At 42.0% G+C, this 23,559-nt stretch overlaps 1 long non-coding RNA gene across 1 annotated transcript in view; it reads right to left on the bottom strand.

Moving 5' to 3' along the window:
• LOC103373197 (uncharacterized) overlaps positions 1-22,617 on the bottom strand; it is a 59,569-nt gene extending 36,952 nt beyond the window's left edge. Inside the window, exons 1-2 of the long non-coding RNA XR_521043.1 lie at positions 22,183-22,617; positions 10,260-10,312 (exon numbers count right to left, since the gene is read on the bottom strand). This is a non-coding gene — a long non-coding RNA (uncharacterized LOC103373197). The remainder of the gene's footprint in view (positions 1-10,259; positions 10,313-22,182) is intronic.
• Between the last annotated feature and the right edge of the window lie 942 nt (positions 22,618-23,559).

Genomic DNA, 23,559 nt, shown 5'->3' with positions numbered 1-23,559 from the left:
TTTTATTAGAAGTGTACGTCACTCAAAAAAAAAAAAAAAAACTGACACAAACTGTAATAGTTCAACCTGCACCAGGAGTTGCTGATTCAATGAGTTACTGTTTGCTTTGGCCACCAAAACTGACAAAGACAGACTACAACAGCCAGTCAGGACTGCAGGATAAAGTCACTGGGGCCGACCTGCCTCCCATCCAGGACCTACATATGTCCTGAGAAAAATATCTTTATTAATCAATAAGTCAATAAAACAATCAACAGAAAAATAGACGTTAGTCTCAGGTTTACTGTTGGACACTCAATTTCCTCTTTTGAACCTGTTGCCTTGTTCAAATGCATGTGTGCTTTCTGTCTAAGAACTTTGAGAGCAAAGTCAAATTCCTTGCATGTGTTCACATACTCAGCCAATAGCTGATTCTGATCCTGAGAGAAGACATTTTAAGCATTTCCCAAACCTTGCCGTGTTGAAAAACAGCAAGTACCAGCTTGAGACACACAGCAGAGGCTCTGCGAGGACCGGAAATGATGTGATGCTTCTGTGGGCACAGAAATATCTCAGCGGCTCTTATCTTTAAGTGCATGTGTGCGCCTGTACAAGTGCTTCCTACTGAAGCACCTGCTGCTCTCTTTCTCTCCCTCAAAATCACAGCCTTCAGTCGGACCCCTCCTCCTCCTCCTCCTCCTTTCCCACTTCCCCCTGCTCCTCCTCCTTCCGTCCGTCACATGTTATAAGCCTGAGAGGCAGGGCGCTGACATGGGCCACGGTCTCTCTATCGCTCTCTGTTTCAGGCAGGAAGCCACCGAGTGGCACAGCAGAGGCGAGCCACCTGTTCCTCCCTGGCAGAGGAGATCATGGAGGGATGGAGGGGGTGATGAAAAGATGAAGGCAGAGGGGGAGACGGCAGGAGGAGGGAGCGAGGTGAAGAGGAAGGCGCGTTGATGGAGCAAAGGAGTGGATAAGGGAAGGAAGATGTAGCAGAGGTGGAAATGGGAGCAAAGACGGGAGTATGAGGGAAATAAATTTAGAACAATGTAAGAAAAGGAGGGAGGGGAAAACTGTGAAGTGAGGAAGGAAATGAGTGACACAAGGTAAAGTAAAGAGGGAGGAGGTGGATAAAAGGGTCGAAAGAGAAAAAAGAAAAAGAAGATATGAAAGAAAAACAACAGAGGAAACAATAAAGGAAAGGAGTGATGGTTGGATGTCAAATCAGGGAAAGAAAAGCGAAATGAGAAAAGGAGTGACGGGAGAAGAAAAAACTAAAAGAGAGATGAAGGGAGAAGCCAAAGAAAGAGAAAAGAGATGTTATGAGATGAAAAACTAAGCGATGAAAGAGGGAAGAAAGTGGACAATGGAGAAAGAAATGATGTAATAGAAGAAGGAATGAGGTAAAAGAGGAGACTGGGGACACATGAAGGGAGAGGTGGAGGGACAAGACAGAAAATAAGAGATAGCAGGATGAGACTGGAAGTGAGAAAAACGAGAAGATGAGAGAGAACGAACGCTGGGAACGAGAAAAAGACACGAGTGTAAAAGAGAGATTGCAGAGCGAAGGATGCTGAAAGCAGCAGGAGACGAGAAGTGGAGAAAGCGGGGGACGCCTAATTACAATCCCTCCTTTCCCTCTCTTGACCTTGTCTCCTCTCCATTCATCACTCCATCTCCACTCCCACAAACATCCTGTCTTTTTTTGTTCAAACGCTTCTTGTGCTGATGGTTTTTCTACGTCATTCTGCAGCCACAAGTGATGCTCTGACTTGCTCTGAAAATTGCCCCTAAAAGGGATGTCACTGCCAAAACACTCAAAGGTCACACTTGCAAATGAACATTCAATTCATGTTCCAACAGTGTTGTTTCCAAAACTCCTACATATTCGGACCGTAATGTTCGAACTGTTGAACATGTTGCTTTCAAAGTGTTGTGTGTAAATGCTTGATGCTGGCTGCTGTAGTAACAGCTTTGAAAAATCCCTCCTCCCATCATTCTTACAGTGTTATATTTTAACTTAAGTCTTGTTTTGACTTTTGCTTTCACTTACGGCTTTTCTACATTTGTGCGCCAAACTTGGTTAGGTGTAGGAAAGGATCAGGGTTTGGGGTAAGATGCACCCAGTCGCTGCGTTTATCACATTATCACATGCACTTATTCACTCAACCACAAGAGGCTGCCAATGTTATCAGGGTTAAGATTAGATTATTAATCATCAAAATGGATTAAAAAAGTGCCCACTGTGCTGAATAGAAGGTGGGAGATGTCCCCAGGGGCCTATATGTATGGGAATGATAGCCATTGCTAACATGCTATTTAATGGGCTGATGTCGTCTGAATCTTTCCTCTCCCATTAATCATGTGAGGAGCCTTCAGATTTATCTTCTGGATGTAAACCGGATATGTAGTTCAAACTAGTTCCACCTGCAGCAGCTCCAACCTGCTGCTGACACTCTGATTCACTAATAATAATCCAATGATGACATGTATAATCATACATCAGTCATAGGGATCAAAGCAGGAGTTTACTCTAATACCAAAACCACATTTTACTGCTAATACTTTTAAGATGGATTTTTCATGCAGGACTTTCATTTGAAATGTGGTATTTTGACATTGCTTTACTGACACTTGAATTTTCCTTACACCACTGTCCTAGCAGTCTGACTTACCAGATGTAGACTTCTGGTATGAGAGTGTCATGTTTGACATGCATTTTAAGTGGCTTTCTTCTCTGCTTCTGCTATCTGTGTGTTATTATTTTTACGGAAACAACCCCCTAGCAGCAACCGAAGTCTTAAAATGATTTTGCCAAGGATTTGAATCATGCAATATTTTAGACCTCCTTGATTCTTTTGGTGAATTCACTACCAAAACAGTTCCCCTGATACCTGCAGGGACACCATCGCCACATCCTGGGCTAACCCCCACCAAACATGATTGTTGGTTTAAAGAAATACAAATGAAATAATAATGAGGTGCTTTGGAGAAAGATGTGGTGTTACTCTTCCAGTGACACTGAACTTAGCACCACCAAAAAGTCAATACCATGATCTCCTGACTTTCTTTTCAAGGTTCATCATCAGGTCAAACTTTGAGTTTGTCCAATCGTCTTGACCAGATATTTACAATTCATTTTTTAATACCCAGATGTGAGAGGACGCTGGCGTTGTTTTTTCTTCTCCATTTGAACCTTAATATTAATTTTCTTTGCACCTCTGATTGGTTTTGCCTCGACCCAAACTTAGCTTCTAACATTCCAACCCCACAACTCCCTGTGGATTCTAAAGGTTGGTTACTCCGATTGCCGTACTACCTGCTTACTCACCTGTCGACACCTCTCTGCCGCGCCAGCCAGCTTCGTGTTGCTGCTCTACAAACTCCGACCTCCTGTTTATGAAAATAATCCTGTCTTCACTAACCCGGCTTCTCCACCGCTACTGGCTGCTCCTTCCCAGACGTCCTTCGCTGGCTCAGACGGACTTCACCCACTATAGCCATCATCCTGCAAGCTGCCAGCTACCAAGCGGCCAGAGATCCACGTTAGTGGCTAACGTTAGCAGTCAGACCTGCTGCGTTCTCTATCTGTCTACATCTTCACTCCTCACCAACCTTTCACATGCCATGCTCTGGGTCATCCTATAGTGCCTGTCATCCTGGTAGACAACTCTGTGGCTACCACTGAGCACCTCCAGGCTCAACGCTACACACTGCTCACAATTACAACTTTGACCAAACCCTCTCCTTTGACAATCATATCATATTGCCCGACTCCATCCATCCCTCTCCTCTTCAGATGCAGAAACCGTCAGTCATGCATTCATCACATGCAGACTGGGCAACTGCAACAGTCTTCTTTATGGAACATCATCTAAATCTCTCAAGAAACTTCAGTACATCCAGGTTTCTGCTGCCCACCTGCTCATACACTCCTACACCCGTGATCACATTACCCCCATCCTTCAGAACCGCCACTGGCTCCCCATCCCTCAGCGAACCCACTTCAAAATCCGCCTGATCCCCTACAAAGCTCTCCATGACCTGGCTACCCCCTACCTGACTGAACTCCCACCCGCACCGTCTGATCAGCAGACGCTAGCCTCCTGTCCACCCCCATCCGGACCAAATACCAAATACCAGTGTATTATTTGTATTATTACAAACTGATGGCTCTTTTCCATGTTCAGCATAAACTGACAAACCACAATCCTTCATAGTCACCTTCATTTACACCATTTAGAAAGTTTACACCTGCTTAACCGATATTCATGCAAACATTTAGCTCAAAGCACAAGAGCTGCTCGCACGACTCCAGCTTTGCTAGTACTGTTTGCTGCTAATACAGGTTTTGTAACTGTTTCAAAAGTGTCAAATCGTTGTCAGGAGAAGGAGGTAATGAATCAAACATCCATACAGTAAAGAGAACACACACTCAATACAAAGCACATACAAAGACACACACAGACACAAGCAATGGGCCCGACACATGCATAAGTTATTGCAACTCTACATGCAGAAATGCACCCACTGAACCACATAAGCGGAGGACAGACTATCTCACACTCACACATACTCACACAGAGCATGTACAGGAAGTGTGCAGGCTGCAGAAGCAACAAAGCCATCATTTGCATGACGAATGATGCGGAAGTGAAACCAAAGCTCTTTATTGTGCCGCACTGTACTCAGGCCCACCACTATACTCTCTCTCACACACACACACACACACACACACACACACACACATACACACACACGCTGCTTTTCATGTAATTTGAATGTACAAACAAAGACACCAGTGGACTTCTTGTTACCTGGAGGAAATGGGAACCAAACTAACTGCTGTTGTCTCGGCAATATTCATATCCCATAATGCTATTCAAATTCTGTCGCTCTGTTATCTCACTCATGACCCGAACACAGACAAGCGCACACACACACACACACACACTGGGAGGGAGGCCATTCATTCTGACACAGCTGTTCGTCAGGACACATGAACGACGCTCTGCCCTGTCTGTCTGTGTGTGTGTGTGTGTGTGCGTGTGTTTCTGAACATGTGTTTGTGTGTGTATATGAGTGCAAAGCTCGCTCTCCATGCGATGCTGTCAAGGGCACAGCTTGCATCCGTTGTACCAAGCTGTGGTCACCATGGCAACACAACATACACGTCTTCTTCCTTCACCTCCTGCCTTTTTTCTGCTTTCTTTATCAGAGCATACTATTTTGTAGGAGTGTGCGTGAATATGTATGAGTGTGTGTGTGTGTGTGTGTGTGTGTGTGTGTGTGTGTGATGTTTTAGTCACTTCCTGATCTGTTTCATCCAATGACTTAACAGAGACAAATACAAAGTTCTCATTGGTTCACTGTCCACCGCTGGTTTGGCATTTTTACTAGGACCCTTGTACGAACTCAGTGGTTACCATGGTACCCATGTCTCCGTTTGGATCTACAGCTCTTTTTTTAAAATTTCATCATGTTATTTCACCTCACTGGTGAGTTGTTGTTTTGTTTTTTTGTTTTTTTGAAGTGATGTGGTCCATATGATCAGTCAGTTGGGATCTCGTTGCCTCTTAGGTGTTAGATCATTTCTCTGTTTAGTCCCGTCTTCATGTTAAATGCTTTTGAATTTTTTGGTTGCTTATTTTCTTTAATTGTAATAATCCAGAGATGATTAAAGTCCAGACATTGGGGAATCGATGGCAATATGCATGAAAGTTACACCTTAATTAGACACTTTATATTGGTTTTTACTTTACATTTGTTTAATTCGCTTTTTCAAGCAAGGTGTGGAAGTTTCCATATTATTTTTTTGACTTAAACTACCAGTATGCCAGAAATTACTTCTCAAACAGGGCTTCCACTTTGGGCCCTGTTGGCATTCATTCTGATAGTACCAGCTGTGGGTTGCTTAGTGCCCCTATCTCTTACATAGTCCACTGTAGTTCGTGAAAGTTAATCCAATCATATTGCACAAACCTGAAGTTCCACAGCACTGTGTTGAGCCAAAAAAACTCATGACACAACCATAAAACGAAAGTTCACCATCTTGTTTTGCCTGTGACTCACACAACTCTACAGGGAACATGTGCTTCAGGTATCGCCCATGAAAAGTTACATTTCTTGTCAAATCCACTCCACAAGCAGTCCACATATGTTATGTGTTTAATCTAGCAAACCCATTAGACTGCTGAAGCACATGATGCCTCTAACTCTTCTACATCAATGGTGCTTCATCAGGATTTCCACCAGACATGACAATACTATTGATATTGTATGAATTCTTCTGTTCTTTCTTTCTATGTCTGACTTATCTGTCAGCTGCTAGATTTGCTCTACTGGAAATAAAAACAAGAAGAAAAACATGGAAAGAATCATGGATACACAGCATACATGATACCTGTTGATTTGCGCTGGTGCCCAACTATAAAACTGCAACATAAAATCCCCTGTGCATTAATAAGTGTTTTCCCAACAGACCACCATTACAGGAAACCTCAGACTGCAAACATTATTTTGATTATGGCTTGTTTGTCTGCTAAGTTCAATATTTGCAAAAACTTTCCCAGACAGAAAAGCGAGTTTTATGTGCAGCGAAAGAGACGCCAAGGCAGAGTGGAACAGGTCAGACAATACGGAAACAAAGCGGGGAAATAAAGAAAACTTTCAGACCCTGTGGGAGTCTGGTATTCAGTTGTCATAGCACATCCATGCAAAGAAGCCACAATGTCATTGTTTTGCGACTCAGTTTTCATCAACCTTTTTTCACAGGTTCACTTTATCAATACCACAAGCTTCTAAACAGCAGTCAAGTACCAAATGATTCAATATTTGGACTTTCTGCGACTTCCACTCAGTTTGCTGGAGCAGAAATTCAAAATACCTGGATGTGCAGGGAAACATATTTTCAGCCTCTATCGGTCTGAACAGGTTGCCACAGATTAAAGCAGCCGTTGACATTTGTGAAACACACACACACACACTCGGAGCATATGCATTTTACACTGCACACTCTGCAAGCGCTGATGCATATCCTGTGTGCATGTGTGTGTGTACGTGTGTGCATACGAAGGTGACACTGAATGAAGTTTAAAGGCCCACACGGTTATGCTTTGAGGTGCAGATAGTAATCTCTGCTTTACATGATCTATTTCTGTGCACAGTCTGACTCAACCACACACACACACGAATGAAGACTCGTGGGTGACAACACGTACTGTATAGAAGAAGGAATGATGTGAGAGCGAGATACACGGAGAGAAAGACAGAGGATGTTTGGATGACATACAGTAGTTCCTCTCATCCTTGATACCGAGCCGCCTGCTGCACAGGAAGACAAAGTGACACCTCTGACACACACATTCTCACACACACACGGCGCTCAGTTTCTTCTGCTGCCCATCGTATTTGCAACCACCACACATTTGAAAAAGCAAAAGGCCAATCGCTAATCCTAAAACCCTCCAGTGTCACCCCGTTTCCATCCAGAGTTTATAGTTTAATCTTCACCACAGCAGCCATTTCACAGATCTTCCTTCATGTATTATCCTTTATCTGTCCCCGCTCTGCCACTGTTCTTCCACTGCTCCTTTCTCTGACACTCTTTTGATTTGTAATTCAAAATACAACGTTTTTGTCCTTGATGATCATTGTGAGGAGATGCTTATGCTTTGCTATATGTGTTTTCAAGGTTCTGAGGCCTCTTGATCTTTGACCTGCCCATTGTTTCCTGTAGCGTTGATGGTCTACTACACAGAAAACAGCAGCACTGTTGCCTCTCCTTGGATGTGAAAGCTAGTCTAGGATTGCTCCATTTTCTGCTTATCTTCCACGGTATTTTAAATATAGTGGTGGCAACTGCACAAGTAGAGGTAAGAGATCTGCTTGAGCTGTTCTAATGCAATATCTTTTAAAACTGCATCATGTCCTGTGTCTTTATGTACAAATGGTGCTTTGTGTCATCTTCAGTCGTCATCTTCTGATTCTTTATATCACATAAAGCCAGAGAGGATGTATTGTTTTGGGTTTTTTTTTTCATATTACAACTACAGCACTCTGTCACTAATTGTGCCAAGATTTCTATGTGATAAAGAAAAAACTAAAATATTAGTTTTTCTCACTATTAAAGGTACAGGCTCAACAAGGCGATCCAGTAGCTCAACTGGTTGAGTGGGCAACCCATAAACAGGGGCTATGGTCTCTGATGCAGCAGCCATGGGTTCAAATCCGTTTGCTGCAGGTCCTTTCCCTGTACATGTTCAATGAGTTTTACATAATTACAGGGAAAGGGACATTTTTTGACAACTTATTTTTATTTAACACAATTTAGAAACTCAAATTAGAGGGCCTAAACACTCACGAAAACTGATCAAAATCGCCACACACACCAGGACTGGCAAAAAATGTTGATATTTTAAGGGACTTGGACATGTCACTGCCAAAATGGCTCCACAGCGCCACCTTGAAAATTTCAGTGGAGTCCCATTGGAAGCACATTTGGCATGTTTTGAGTGAAAATGGCCCAGCATGCTCGCTGTTTCTCCAACATGGCGGATTTCCTGTTGGGCTTTTTTGTGCGCCACGAGTTGCTACATATGTGTGCCAAATTTCGTAGTTGTAGGTGAAACGCAGCCGCGATGGGACTCTGTTGAAATATTGTAGGGGGCGCAATTGAGCCGTTCTGCATCTTAGAGCTTGGCTCTGGTGGACTTCTTTGTTTGTACCGATCAGCTCTATATGCCTATGAAATTGCGTAGCTCCAGGCCAAACGTGCTTCCAACAGGACTCCGTTGAAATTTTCAAGGTGGCGCTGTGGAGCCATTTTTCTATTGAGGTGTGTATTTCTACCAAATTATAAACATTTTTGCCAGGTCTGATGTGTGTGCCAAGTTTTGTGGAGTTTCAAGTATGTTTAGGGCCTCAAAAACGCGTCTTGTTGTCATGAAGAAATAATAATATTCCCTAGCAGTTCCAATAGAGTCTTCACACCCTTTGGGTACTCGGATCCTAATTAAATAATAATAATAATAATAAAAATGAAAACTAATTTTAAAAAAAGTAACTACTGTGGTAATATAACTCAAAATGTGATGTCCATGCATGTGGACGGCAGGTCTTAAGAGGTTAAAAAGGTAGCAGTAAGTCTATTGTCACATTTCATCATCATAACAGCAAAATACATTTAAATATTTCCTTATTTCCACATTGCATCTATGTTTTGCAACTGTTAGCATCCCAACACGTCCTCTGTCCTCAGTTTTACAGTTTTAGTGACGCTGGCCTAAAACTTTGGAGTCCCCGGCCTGATTATCGTGTGTGCAGAGAGCAGAATTAGCTCATATAACAAACCATTTTAAGCTCGTAAAGGAAAGAAAATTACAGAAACTTTACATCATGGCAGGCAGCAGGAACATTAAAGTGAGCTTCGTCATTTACACTCCCAGCCGAGGTCACACCTCCGGTAATGAAGCTGGCCGGTTGCCTCGGCAACCAGCCGGGAAAAAACAGTGAGAGTAATTCTGGTTAAATGAATACAGCTCAACTGCCTCCTTGTCTTACCGTCTGTTTCTCTGCGTGAGCCTCCCTCTCTTTCTCATGACAAAAGAATCAGCCATTTTAAATCACGTTGATGGTTATTAACACAAAGGTCCTTCTGCACCGTTCTCTCTCTCTCTCTGTCGCTCTGTGTTTAAGGTGCTCTCTGTTTGAGCAGATGGACTTCACCTTGAAGACGACATCATTTTTGGACGTGTTCATCACTCATTTAAATTTATTTTACGAAATGTAACATCTCTCTACACTGGCACCACATTTTACTTCACAAATCTGCTCTCACATTACACACTGTATAATTGTGCTTTTATTTCTGCACATCTTAAAACTGTTTTATTTGCATCAGTTGAGTTTTTAGGTAAACTTGTCTTCTTGTTTTCTTTACAATATTTCACTTAACAGCATCTTACTGTTGCTGTTTTGTTGTTGCTTTAAAAGATTATGGTTTTCATTAATGCCATATTGCAGCTCATATTTTCTTTTATTTATCTAAATCTTTTACCAAAACTTAACGCCATGCATCCTCAAGATAAACCTCTCACTAACACTGTCTTTGCCACTCATTTTATCTTGACAAATACTTTACTTACGACGAATAATACAAAATGCGGCTTTATAAAACCATCTAATGTACTTTCATGTCGTGTAGTTTGAAATGTTGTGTGGCAGTACAAGCTCTAACCATCACACACATGCACACAGAGTTCTTGGTTTTTGGATCCTACCTGGTGTAACTTGTTTGTCCTCTCGCCCAGTTTATCAAGTCCACAAACTGCCCCTGAGGGAGGAAGAGAAACAGAGAACTTTTATGTAAATCCAGCTGTTGTAATCACACTCTGTACTGTAAGACCACGTGCATACAACATCTTCAACTTCTGCACTTGTCCTGACATATCCCCAAATGCAGGCTTTAATGTTGTAGTGCAAAAATACAATGAACTGAAGGTGTGAGCTACCAAGACAATACCTGACAGGGTTGGGGGAGTTAAGCTGGTCAAGCCCGTGACCACTATATTGCCAAAAGTACCTGGACAGACTTGTCCCCAGTGCATTTGCGTATTTTTGATTTGGGTCTTGTTGTAAGTTCAGGAGAAGTTCAACATTTGGGAAATATGCAAATAAATTTTCTGGGCAAGAGTTAATACTTCAGTGCAGACATTCACATACTGTAGATGCAAAATTTTGGGCTGAGCAGCAGAGCGGACACGTCACAGACTGAAAGTTCCACACTGTACTGAGACGACAAGATCAACATTGCCCTGATGTCTGTCAGTTAAATGTAAGGCTACAGCCCGCAGGTGCATAGCGTAGCTTAGCGCAAGAGCTGCATACGATAAATCAATTAGCTGTCAATTGTTAAGTTATTCGCCATCAATTTTGATAAATCGATTGTTTCATCATTTTTTTAAGAAACGAAAAGTCTGAATTATCTGATTTCAGCATCCTAAAATTAACTCTTCTTCGGTTTCTTTCATCTCCAGACAGCAAGCTGAATCTCTTTGGACAAAAACAACACTGGATTAAGTTAATTATAGGCTTTAGGAAGCAATGATTGACGTTTTTCACCATTTTTGGACATTTTATAGAATAAAACCAAATAATTTCAGAGAAAGAAAATAATTCACAGGTTAATTAACAATACAAATAACAGCAAGCTGCAACTCTGCTTAGCACAAAGACAGCAGAGACGGAGAAGCAGCCTTGCTCCATGTGAAGTGAACAAAATCAGCCTAAAGCATCTTTAAAGTTCAACAAAAGTTATATCGCATTACTTTCATCTGTACAAACGTGAGATGTCAAAATGACAAATTGCTGTTTTACAGGGACTATTTCTCAGGAATGATCATTACCTTCCTGGAGTCTCTGCTGGTTGCCTAGCAACTGCTCCCAACCAAAACTATTTCCTTACACCATACCAGATATTTCAGACAATAGTATGCTCTCAGGGTTATCTTTGTGGCAACAGTTTGGGGAAGGTCCTTTCCTGTTTCAGCACTACAATGGCCCCAAGCGTGAAGCCAGGTCCACAAGGAAGCAGTTTTCCAGTTTGGTGTGAAAAAGCTGGCCAAAGTCTTGACCTCAGCTCCATAAAACATCTTTGGGACAAAGAGGAACGCCTGCTGTGATTCAGGCCGAACCACCTGACATTAGTGTTGGACTTCAGTAAAGCTCCTTCCACTAAATATGAGCAAATCCCAGATTAATGCCCAGTGACACTGGGTTTATTGTGCAGGTGTCCGTGTGCTTCTGTTCATGTGATGTAAAAATAAAAACATGGATTGTGAACATAGCTTGAATAGCTTCAAAGGTCAAAAGGTCACGAGCTTCTCTCAGCATATAAATATCAGTGTGGAGTTTAAATTGATGTCAAAAAATTTATTTAGAAAGCAGTTTTAATTTTGTAAAATCTCCATGACAACAGGAGTGACACGCTGATCCTGTGGTTTGTAATCATAAATTTCTAAAAACGCTTCTTCAGTCCCTGAAGTCTCTTGTCTTAGAGGATTCTGAGCATTTGACACTGACATTTCAAACTCTGCGATAAATCCAACGATAAACAAATAAAAACAGATGACATTCTGTCTTAGAGTTTCAGATCACTGGTGTCATCCGTATGTCATCTTGATTTTCAGTTTTCTTTTGTCACTTTTTTCTTTGGATGATGATGTTTTTCCTTTTTTTTTTTTTTTAAAGCCCACTGGGGTTTCTGTTCAGTCTCGCCCGCTGAGATTGGATTTCTTTTCATCCCCTGATATTTTTTGAAGTGTTTTTATCTTTTGTATGGATATGCAAATAAATCACCCTAAACCTACAGCAGTAACTGTGATGGTGTTTTCGTTGTGCTACCACAAACTCAACCGTAGCAGATAATACCAGGTTGGGCTGCAAAGCCTGGGAACGGCGCTCTAAACTGAGTCAGATAGTTACATATACTGTTATTTAACTGTATTAATCTTTAATGGAAAACACATACAATATAAGCAGTAAATAAGATCATCTTGCAACAAGCGCAGCTCAGAAAATAGAAGAAATGTAAAAAGTTTCTGACAGCTGTTACGACCTCGCTCAAGACGTTCGCAACAAAAGGAGAGACATACCAAGTTTCAAAAATTAAAGTTTATCTTTATTCCCTTAAATTATAACAAATTAAAAACCAAACCAATATGGGGCTGTGAGAATACCTAGAGTCAGTGGTGTGTGTGCGTGATGTATGCATGAATTATGTCTGTGCAAGTGTTGTAAATGCAAACGTCCTAAACAAAGAAAACTAACCCATAACCAGACCAATACCTGCGGAGGGAAACAGAGTAGAGAGAGATTAGACTGCAGTCAGCCCTTAAGTAACCCAGGAACACACTGGGTGTCAAACAGCCACTCACAGAACCAATAGATGACCTCAGGGGTCATCATACAGCTCAATTGTTTTGATTAAGAAAATGCCATATACAGGATATGATTTGTGATATGCAAATGTTTACTGATGACATTTTAGTTTTAAAAAATCCCCCTAAAATGCAGGATTTTTTTTATACTGTAGCATTTTAATCTACAGTTTTCAATGTACCTATTTTCCCCAACCAGGCACAGCGTGCGTCACTTCGATGGCCTATATTTCCCAAAGTGATTTTGGACATCCCCTAGAGATAATGCCAGAGTTTTACATGCACATAATAACTCATGAGTCAAGCCTGAAAGTGAAAAACTGAGTGAGAAAGTGAGAGTTTAGCACTTTACTAAAAACTCAAGAGCCGATTTTGCCGTTGAGCCGTATTCTGGGTCTGGTTTCATTTCTGTGGGTGCAGAAAACCAAATAGTTCCCAGTCTGACTGTAGAGTGTCGGCGCAAAATAGCGGCAGCAAATTCTGAGCAACTGACATCAAAAGCTGATGATAACGAGTGCTTTAGCTCACAGGAACCTTTTTTTTTTTTTTTTTTTAAATCATTCTATGCTGGAGTTGCTGGAAATATGATGACATACCATCTGCATTTGGGCAATTATCCATCTATGAATAAGAAAAACAATGAAACCAAACAAGGAAATAGTTGTTTAGAGTGGGCATCTCATTAAATTTAATTTTGGTATCTAAGGCTAGCTTTTCTAACTTTAAATAGGTAGGCTGGATATGTATTATAGATATTTGTCATTCAATTCTGTCTACAGTCAAAAATGAACATTTCAGATATCCACAATGTCTTTACCGTTCATGTGTATGAGGTTTCTTATTACAGATATCCTCATTTCAGCAATGTGCACTGCAGACATCTGCAGCTGAATCATGACAGACTGTAGTTTCAGTTCAAAATGTCTTTAATTGCCTTCAGTTCAAGATGTCTACCCTGTCCTTTTATAGGATACCCTACAAGTTATGTTTGAACAAGTCAGAATGATGTTTTAGATATCTTGAACTGGAGTTATGACAAGTCATCATGTAATTACAGATATCCCGAGCCAAAGCGTTGAGGTGAAACAAAATTTCAGATATTTGTAATTACGTCAGAAGCTACAGCAAGTCAGAGGTGGGGCTGTTTGTTTTTCAAACATACAATGACACTGCAACTCTGACCACATATGACATATTTCCATCATATCAGAGCAGCCTAAGGCCAAAGTTCTGGTAAATTTCGACTACGAGTCTCTAATGAATGAAGCCCTTGTTCTCCACAAACTCTTTGCTGATAAGTTTTTCCTATTTTACAACATTTTCTGACAATCTTATCCACCACAACAACCACCATAACTTCCTTTAACGCTGTCCAAATGCTTTTCTGGGTCAGTATGCAATGTGAAACCTGGTTTGTGTGTCATCATGCACAACAATTCTGACTAGTCATAATGATGTTTGAGATACCTGCAATTAAGTCTTAAAACAGCTTGCCAAAAGTATCAATTAAAAAGCAGTTTATCAAGTCCAAAACCTTTCAAATGCCGCACTGAAACCCAACAGTTACAAGGACTTTCATGTTACACAAGAATTTGATAGACTGCAATTTACTGCTTAGTCACTATCATGATTTTAGGTTGTTCTTTGCTAATAAAACAAAGACTTTTAAAATTAATTTGTTTGTCTTGAGCTTAAAGGAATACTCAAGTACATGAAAGACGCGTGTTGGCTTTGCTACAGGGGACGAGAATCCTGATATCAGGTTTGTTTCTGTGTTTGATGGTCTAGTGTTTAGCCTTGTTAGCACCAGTGTGTAACTTAACAGTGAAATACTAACAAAACTTTCTTAAAGGTGTCACACAAGTCGAAAGTTGTATTTACAAGTTATATCTCAACTATGTGACATTTGAACAAAACAAAATACAAAGATGTGGGTGTTAGCTTGCTGCTAGCTTAAGACGCAGGGCCTAGTTTCTTCTCAACATGCATGTTTTCTTTTCTCAACAGTCCAGTTGATCCTTAGTGGTCGCTAACTTGCTAGCTAACAAGATACAACATGTGAAATAGATCTTTTTGGAGCTTTTGGAGGACATATTCTTGCTTGTTTGACTGCAGCTACTGACTTTGCTTCCAGTGTTTGTGCTAAGCTAATCTGTATAGGCTAAGGTCCTGGACCTCAGAATGCACAAAATATTATAATAATATGAATAGTTTTACATGATTAGCAAAGGTAGCATTCTTCTCTTCTCTAGCATTATCAGTAACAACATAAAATTCACCATTTTAGAATCACCGTTCCCGTCAAATTTACCTAACAAGTTTAAATATTAGAGTTAAGACCCTACGATGTTATATATAATATAATTTAACCCGACTGACTTGAATGTCAAGGTTAAAAACCTAAAAGTAAGTAAGTAAGTTAAAAGTATAAACTCTAACAAATAACCTGACTAAATTAGTAATTAAAGCAAGGACCATACAAAAGTATATTTAAAAAAAAAAAAAAGATTCCTTATGAGCAGTATACTGACAAAGATAAGCAGAAAATCCTGCCATTTGAAAGGCTGCAACCTGAGAATATTCAACATTTTTCACGTTTTTTCTTGAAAAATGATGGCTGAGCAATTAGTTGTTGATTATTTGTACATCAGTCGAGTTATTCATTTAAACTCTCGTCTTCATGGTGATATGTCCTCTGATCATTTTCACATTTCTTCAGAGAAGATTGACGACGTTGTTCAAAAGCATCTGAGCACATCTTAAGCGATCGTATTGGCAATATAATGTACAGTAGAGGAAACTGAATGTTGGTTGTGTCTGTTGGGATTTCCTGATTACAAAACACTGATTTAGCTTCAATGTCTGATGCATAAATGCATGAAGTGAGACTAATTACAAGCTGTTGAGAAAGTAGGCCAGTTTGGGTAAAGGTCTCTCTCTCCATCTCTGCTCTCTCTCTCCCTCCCTCCCCTTATCTCTGCATCATCTCCTTGTCCATTTAAACAGCCACAAACACACCTGACAGTGCATCCAGCGTCTCCCTTTGAGTACAGACAGATTGTATTTCAATATCAGCCTCTTTATACCCGACACACACGAATAAACACACACACAGTCTTCAGCGGGCAGCTCGGAGATGGAGAAAACAATCACATTTCCCTTCTTGATAAAAAATGCTGCCTTACAATTGGCTGATATGGAGCCACACAGTTGTCGGAGAGCTGCAAGTTGATCACTGATTGGCTGAGGGATGAAAAAAATGTCCTCAGCTGGCAGCGAGGACGGAGAGAGACGGAGAGTTTCCTTTTTGTACAGCTGAGGACAACACACACACACACACACACACCCCGCTGAGAAAAGTGCTTCAAATGAAAAGTGTGTCAGTCGACAGAAGAGACAAACTCCTCTGTTGGTGCAGCTTAGAAACCTCTCATCCTTTCTCCTCTCCTCTTCCTGCTCTCTGTTACTTCTCGTTTCCTCCTCCTTCATCATCCCCCCTCCTTCCTTCCTCTTCTCTTGTTTCCTCTCTTCACCTCGTTCCTCTCCTTTCCTCTGGTTTCTTCATCTCTTCTCCACTTCATGCACTGTTATTTCCTCCTCCTCCTCCCTCATCATCCATTCTTCTCCTCTCATCCTCTCTCTTGTACACTAGTTTCCTTCTTTTGTTGCCTTTCCTTGTCTTCCTTTCTTGTTTCCTCTTCTCTCATCTTTTTTCCTTTCCTTTCCTCATTTCCTTTCCGTTTTGTACATTTGTTTCCTCAACTCTTCACTCGTGTCAGTACTTCATCTCCTCTCCTCCTCCTGCTGTTACTCCTTGTTTCCTCCTCTTCCTCCTCTCCTTCCTTCATCATCCACTCTTCTACTCTCATCTTTCACTTATACACTTCTCTTTTCTCCTTTCCTCCTCCTCCTTTCTTGTTTCCTCTCCTCTCACCTTCTCTCCATCCTCCCCTCGTTTTGTTTCCTCTTGTTTCCCCTCATCTCCCTCTTGTACACTTGTCTCCTCATTTCTTGTCCTTCTTTCTCTCGCATTATTTTTTTCTCTTCTACTCTCCTCTTGCCTCCTCCTCCCTCGCTTCACTTCCTGTTTCCATATCTACTTCTTCCTCCCTCTTTATCCCTTCTCTTCCGCTGACAGCGTCTCTTCCTAGTTTGCTTTTCATCTCCTTTCCTTCCTCTCCTCCATTTGTATAAAGATAAGAACCCAAACCACAGAGGACCAGTTTACCTGCAGAAGCCGGTCAACCAGCTCATTAGGCTTTGTGTGTGCGTACACGTGTGGGTGTGTCTTAATAATTTAGCCGTCGCTGTCAGGACCTCGGTCGCCGGCGCGCTCTCAGGTTCCTTTACAGCTCTCAGGTGATCACACACACAAACACACACGCTGGTGAAATTGTGCAACTGAATTCAAAGCAGCACGATCCAATGAGACAAACTGTGTGTACGTGCATTTTGTCGCAATACAGATGTTGTTTGTCGTTAATAGACAACTCTGGTGTGTCTGATAATAGACTGGGTGAGGCAAAGGATGCCAAAACACAAAGCATAGCAGCGTCATGTCACATCTTTTATCGAGGAAATAAATCTTTCACCCTCAACAAGAAGCTAGTAGAGCAAAACTGCATTTTAAATTTTTTTTTTTCTTTTAAACAAACTAACAATCAATATGCAGTTGATAAGAGGCCACAACAAACGAAAGTAGAGCAATTTTCAGAGGCCGGGTGATCTATGTAATTAACTAATTGCTTCAGCAGTAAATACAAGATGTACTCTCGGCTGCTAATTCTATCAGTGGAGAATATTTATTGCTCCGTGGTGTTTAGCCTCATCTGCACACGCTCTGCACATCAGTGACTCTGAGCTGTAATGAAAGCTGTGTGTGTGTGTCTGTGTGCGAGTGTGCGCTGCTTCTTCACACCATGCCACACATCTGCAGTCATTTCAAATTCTCCAGCTATGATGTGTGCACTGTGATAATTGACAGCAAATGCAAACTTCACACATCTGCAGCTAACTGGCTGATGTACAGCCGGCGGTGAGACAGACGGACGGACAGACAGGCAGGAGGAGAGGCATAGAGGAGAATGTAGAGATGTTAAAAAAGGAAGAAAAACGGATAATCAAATAGTTACTTGGGATGAATTTGACATGACAGGCTGCTGCTGTTTTGTTTTTTAACAGGATGTCAGCCTTAGCTAAGGATTTTGAACCAAAATGGACGCCATGAAACTACAGCATGCTCAATACAAAACACTTCCAGAGGACTGTAATGTAATCAGATGAGGGATCTGTTCACTTCACAGCTCTACCCACCGTACAGTATATGACCACATGACAGCTGACAACGACTTTATCTTCATGACAGCTATGTGAAATCCATCAAATGAAGAGACCATCAGATGTGGTTGAAAGTCATGAAAACAGTTAGAGGGCCTGGAGTTAGGATTTTTTTAGGAAACCAGTTTATCCTACTATTTGAGTCTTCTAAAACTACTATCTCGAATTCTCCAATTCTTGCAATCCTACTTTGCAATCCTGTTTTTCTTTTTCAGAGAATTATCCTACCTTTTAAGTTAAATAGCTGATTTAAAAACCTATTTGGTGAACAAGAAAGTGTGATGTCCCAAATCTGGAAACAAAGCTGTATTTCCTAGCTGACATTTCAGAGGTTTTCACAGGACTTTGACAATATTCTTGTAAACATTAGCATATGCAACTGCCTTATGTCACTGGCATATGCTACGTTGTTAAATGGGATGACACCGCTCCACTGACATATACAACTTCTCAAAGACGGGTGCTGTTTGAATCTGGCAGCCTGATTCATGCAGGCAGCTGTCCTCGGGCTAATAATTATAGGTCAATTTAAAACCATGATTACAAACCACTCCGCTCTCGAATGTTACTGTTTTGAACTGTGTTCTATTGTTGTCTGTTTTAATTGTGCTTCTGGCATCACTGAAAATGAGGGCATGCCCTCAATGATTTTGTGCGCTTTAAATAAAGGTTGGCTTAAGTGAATGAATGAATGAATGAATGAATGAATGAATGAATGCAGGGGCGTTGTTGGGACCTTGACACACTGGGGCCTCAGCCCAGCAGTTTTTATATTTTCCCATGACAACTGCACTACTTTCAAGCTATTTTAGAATAAAATACATATAAAATGGGAGAGAAAGAGCTCTTGGCAATGTCAGGTCATGCCACCTTCCTTTTAAGGTGAACCCATGATCCACATTACCATCACAGTGCGTGCAGGCTAGAGCGGTGGTTTGCAAACTGTATGCCTTGGAAGAAGTTTATTTATGATGATTTTATCCATCTATTCTTTAGCTATATATAAACTTTATTTTGTATATGGGATCCTATACCAGCTGGCATTGGGCGAGAGTCGGAGTACACCCAGGACACATCACTGGTTCATCGCAGGGGCTCCTTGCAAATATCTGTTTTCATAAATTAAACTGTAATTTGGGTGACCTGTAATAAGTCCTACAAAACAACACCACAAATAAATAATAACCATACAAATTCTGCCGTCTCTGTTGCTGACAAAAGTTCTGTTGATAGCCTAACGATGACTTCTGAACTACAGCAGCTTTCAAAAAAGCGATAAAATGTTTTTATATGGCTACTCTGCTGCCTGTTGTCATACTTGTTGGTTAATTTGATGGCTAGAAAAGCCCCATTTCACAAGTCTTTATATTTATATATATCTGTAACAAAGAGATTGTGGAGACATGACAGAAAAATGTTTTGACTTTAGTAAAAATATCAGACTGAACAGTAAAAAAATATCCCAAAGATTTTGATCAGCTTAATCATATTAACATGTTTAGAATGACACTTATCGATCTAGGGCTTTCTTCTTCTATTTTAAAAAAAATTAATCTTACTTTTGGAAAACGCCAAACAAAACGCCACAAGGCCGAACAACACTATTAAATGAATGAACACATCTGTTGCAGTGGAGCCTGCAGGCCAGCCAGAGGTAAACATACCAAGCCCTTTAAGACTAGAGTGGCCCAGATGCAAACACAGCAACTTGGCCACTTCCAAACTGAAACTGCTCCCAAAACAGTGTCAGCCCCGGTGCAACAGTGATTACTGTCAACAAATCTTCGAGGCAAAGGATCAAGAACTGTTGGCTCGAGCGATCATTTCAGCCCCACTGGCTGCTGCTGCTGCTGCTGCTTGTACAATTGCAGCATGTTGTAGACACACATCCACACACACACACACAGAGTTCCCACAAGGCCTAAGTAACAAATTAATTGAATGTTTAGTGCAGAAAATCAACTCACACCTCATGCATGTTCTCCATACGCCTGTCCTCCCTGGTAACAGTGCATGTGTGTGTGTGTGTGTGTGTGCATGGATGTGTGCTCCTACGCAGTACACCACGATGCCCATCTGAGGTGGCAGTGGGACAGATGGTACGTAGGTCGGCCTTCCCCCGTGCACGCTCTCAAACACGTATCTGCCACAGACACGTGCACGCTCAGAGTCACCAGCATGTGTCCTGACAGCAGAATACATACTGTAATGATCTCCTCAGCTACAGGCTACTAACCCCACCAGCACCGACCTCAAACACACTCGAGGCCAGTCCTAGTGAACGCTTTTTCTTCTGCAGCTTGTAGAAAGAGACACAAAGTGTTCATCGACAGCTCTCTCTCTCTCTCTCTCTCTTTATTTCACGGCTCATTTATTCCTGCCATTTTCTCTAATTGTTTTGCGGTGCACACAGCTTTTTGTTGTTTCCAAAAATATCACCCTCACTGTGTCAGTTTAAAATTAGCTGCCTTCCCTGACAAAAAGACAACAAAAACACGCAGATGTGACAATGCAGCTTGTAAAACTATTTATTAATATCGTTATCCTGCTTTTGCAACAGTATCTTTGCAGATATTTTACAGGTTTTCTTTCTCGCAATTTATCATAAAAATAGTATTCATTTAATTTATGCGTGCCTTCGGTGCAGAAACTGTTTGATCTTGATTGTTCCACTTGTTCGGGTTCTTTATTTTTTGCTTTTGGTGACAAATAAACATCAGACAAATGCCCTGAGAACCACAGTCATGTTGGCAGCAGCTATCCAGCACAGCGTCCTTCAGCTGTTTCAGACCTGCAGCTAAAACCTCTTCCTGCCACTCATCTGCCCTGCTGGGCAGCGTCCTTGAGCAGGATCTCCAGCACCTGTTGCATATCTTGGCGTTTGACCCTGACCTTTGACCTCTGACTTCTCTGCTGAGGGGTGGAGGTGCAATAAGAAGAGAGGGGGAGCTTCCCTGCAGAGAGGGATTATGACACGCAATAACACACGAAATCTCTTTTCTGGAAACGCAGCGAGGAAAGACTGACATATTTTCCAGCACAGGAGTATCAGCAGGCTTGTTAAAGGGAGAGAGGGACAGAGAGAGCAGCAGGGCCCGGCCGTGCGTCGCAGTCTCCCCGGCTGGGGCCCCTCACTAGACGGCAACACGTCATGGAACATTCCCGGAACCAGCCAGCGCACCACCCACCATCTCTCTCTCCCTCTCTCATACACAGACACATACACAGAGGAAACAAACGATGAGCATATGAGATAAAGTCACTCCCATCTGAAAAAGAACTTGCCTGTGTTCCAGCGTTCATTTTAGTAGACACAACCTACTGTACAGCAAGCGTCTCTGCGAATGTCTGCAAGCTGCCACAGTGTGATCACTGTGGCAGCAACAAGGAAATAACCACAGAGAGTGCGCTAAGGTCACAGCTTAAACTCACTTTTGAACACTCCACAGGAACTGTACGGTGATTATAGGATGTGAATATTACAGGGATTTGCAGGTGAAAGTCTGCTCAAAGCAACCTGATGCAGGAAACGCGGCTTTGTTTGTGTTCCCACAAATGCAGAAAATCGACCTTCCAGACGCCAAAAAACTACACCATCACACCTATCCGAGCTTCCACTTTCACAGCTTCATATCCAGCAACATGCCCCCTCCCTCTCTCCCTCTATCTCCCTCTCCCCCCCGGCCTTGTATCCAGCCTGGCCGTGCAGGCTACTGCAAATTCCTCAGGATATTACGCAACCCGGGTAATCTGCATGCAATGCAATGCGTGCCCGGGGTATTCCCCCTGCATAGCCTTGTCCTTATAAGCTGAGCAAAAGATCAAGTGCCTTGAAAACACATCATAATGTCCGCCATGGCGCAGAAAAAGCCCGCTGTCACTGTGATATGTGTGAGAATATGTCCGGTAAAGGGTTTTCCGCTCTTACCTTCTGCCTGCGCTCCGGCTGCGCGTCTCCGTCTCCGTGCGAGAATGACAACAAGCAAACCCCGGTGACAGGAGATCCGATTCCGGGCGGGCTTGGACTCCTCTCCGTTAGAAACAGACCGGTAGATGGTTGTTAGAAATCCACAACAGTCGAGGGGGAAGCGGTGGAAACGTCGCGGCGAGGCGGCCGACGGAGGAAAAGTTGCGCGTAAAAATGGAAGGAATCCTTTCCGACCGGATTTCTGCTGCCGGAGCTCCACTACTGCAGTCAGACAGACTGTAAATGTGTGCGTCTGACTGTGTTGTGAGTGTGTATGTGTGCGTGTGTCAGGGTGAAATCAGGAGACACATACACACGCACACACACACTCATACGCACACGGGGGTTATTCCAAGCGCCACTTCCCAGAATAGCAGCATAGAGGAGAGTGAGAGTGAGAGAGACGGAGAGGCAGAGAGCGGAGAGAGAGAGAGAGAGAGGGAGAGAGAGAGAGGGCGTGTGTATGTGTGTGTCTGCTTGTGTGTGTGTGTGTGTATATATGTGTGTGCTTGTGTGACGTCGTTGGATCCCCCAACGCGCAACCAGGGCAGAGGGAGGGGAGGGGAGGAGGAGCAGTGGCCGAGGAGGAGGCTCTGTCTGCCGGCACAGAGAGAGCAGGATTCCCCGGTCACCTCTGGAGCGACCTGTCTGTCTGACTGTCTGTCTGACTGACTGACTGTCTCCATGCCTCCTCTGCGCCTGTCTGTCTATACATCCAGCTATGGATTAAGGCTGGAGCTGAATACATTAAGCCACAGCTGACAATACAAAATGAGATGTTCCTTTATGTTTTATGATAAATTTGCAATTCAGAGGTGAGACATTATTCGAGGATGTTGGATTGTTGATCTTGTACACATTTTTAAAAAACACTATTTTAATTAGGGATAAGCTTTTTATAGACTTAACATCTTATTCATTATTTGCTAATTAATCTGAATTTTAAAATAATAATAATTAATTAAATGGAACTCTCTTTTTATTAAGATGCACGTGCATTTTCAACCAACAACCCTGCTGTTATTAATGGACTTTAGCACCATCATCACTGCCTTTATCATTGTTGTGTTAAAGCATATTAATCCGTGTAGTAATGTCTACCAGTAAATCATTAAAATATTAAAATATATAAAATGATTTTATGACATCCATCTCCCTAAACAACTTCCGATAATTAGACTCTTGCAGTTAAGTTGGACTTAAATTTGCCAAAGATTTATCACACTGCTGGAAACTGGCAGGAAACGTGGCCGAATAAATACCCCCATGGCAGAAAGTGAACTGTTGCGGCCTCTGTTATCCCCACTGTACCTCACCCAGTGTGTACAGTCAGTGCTG

The sequence above is a fragment of the Stegastes partitus genome, unplaced genomic scaffold, assembly GCF_000690725.1.
Source record: "Stegastes partitus isolate 25-593 unplaced genomic scaffold, Stegastes_partitus-1.0.2 Scaffold1922, whole genome shotgun sequence".
In the NCBI taxonomy this organism is placed as follows: domain Eukaryota; kingdom Metazoa; phylum Chordata; class Actinopteri; family Pomacentridae; genus Stegastes; species Stegastes partitus.
The sequence above is the reverse complement of the archived record's forward strand: the minus strand, read 5'-3'. Positions and strand labels throughout refer to the sequence as shown.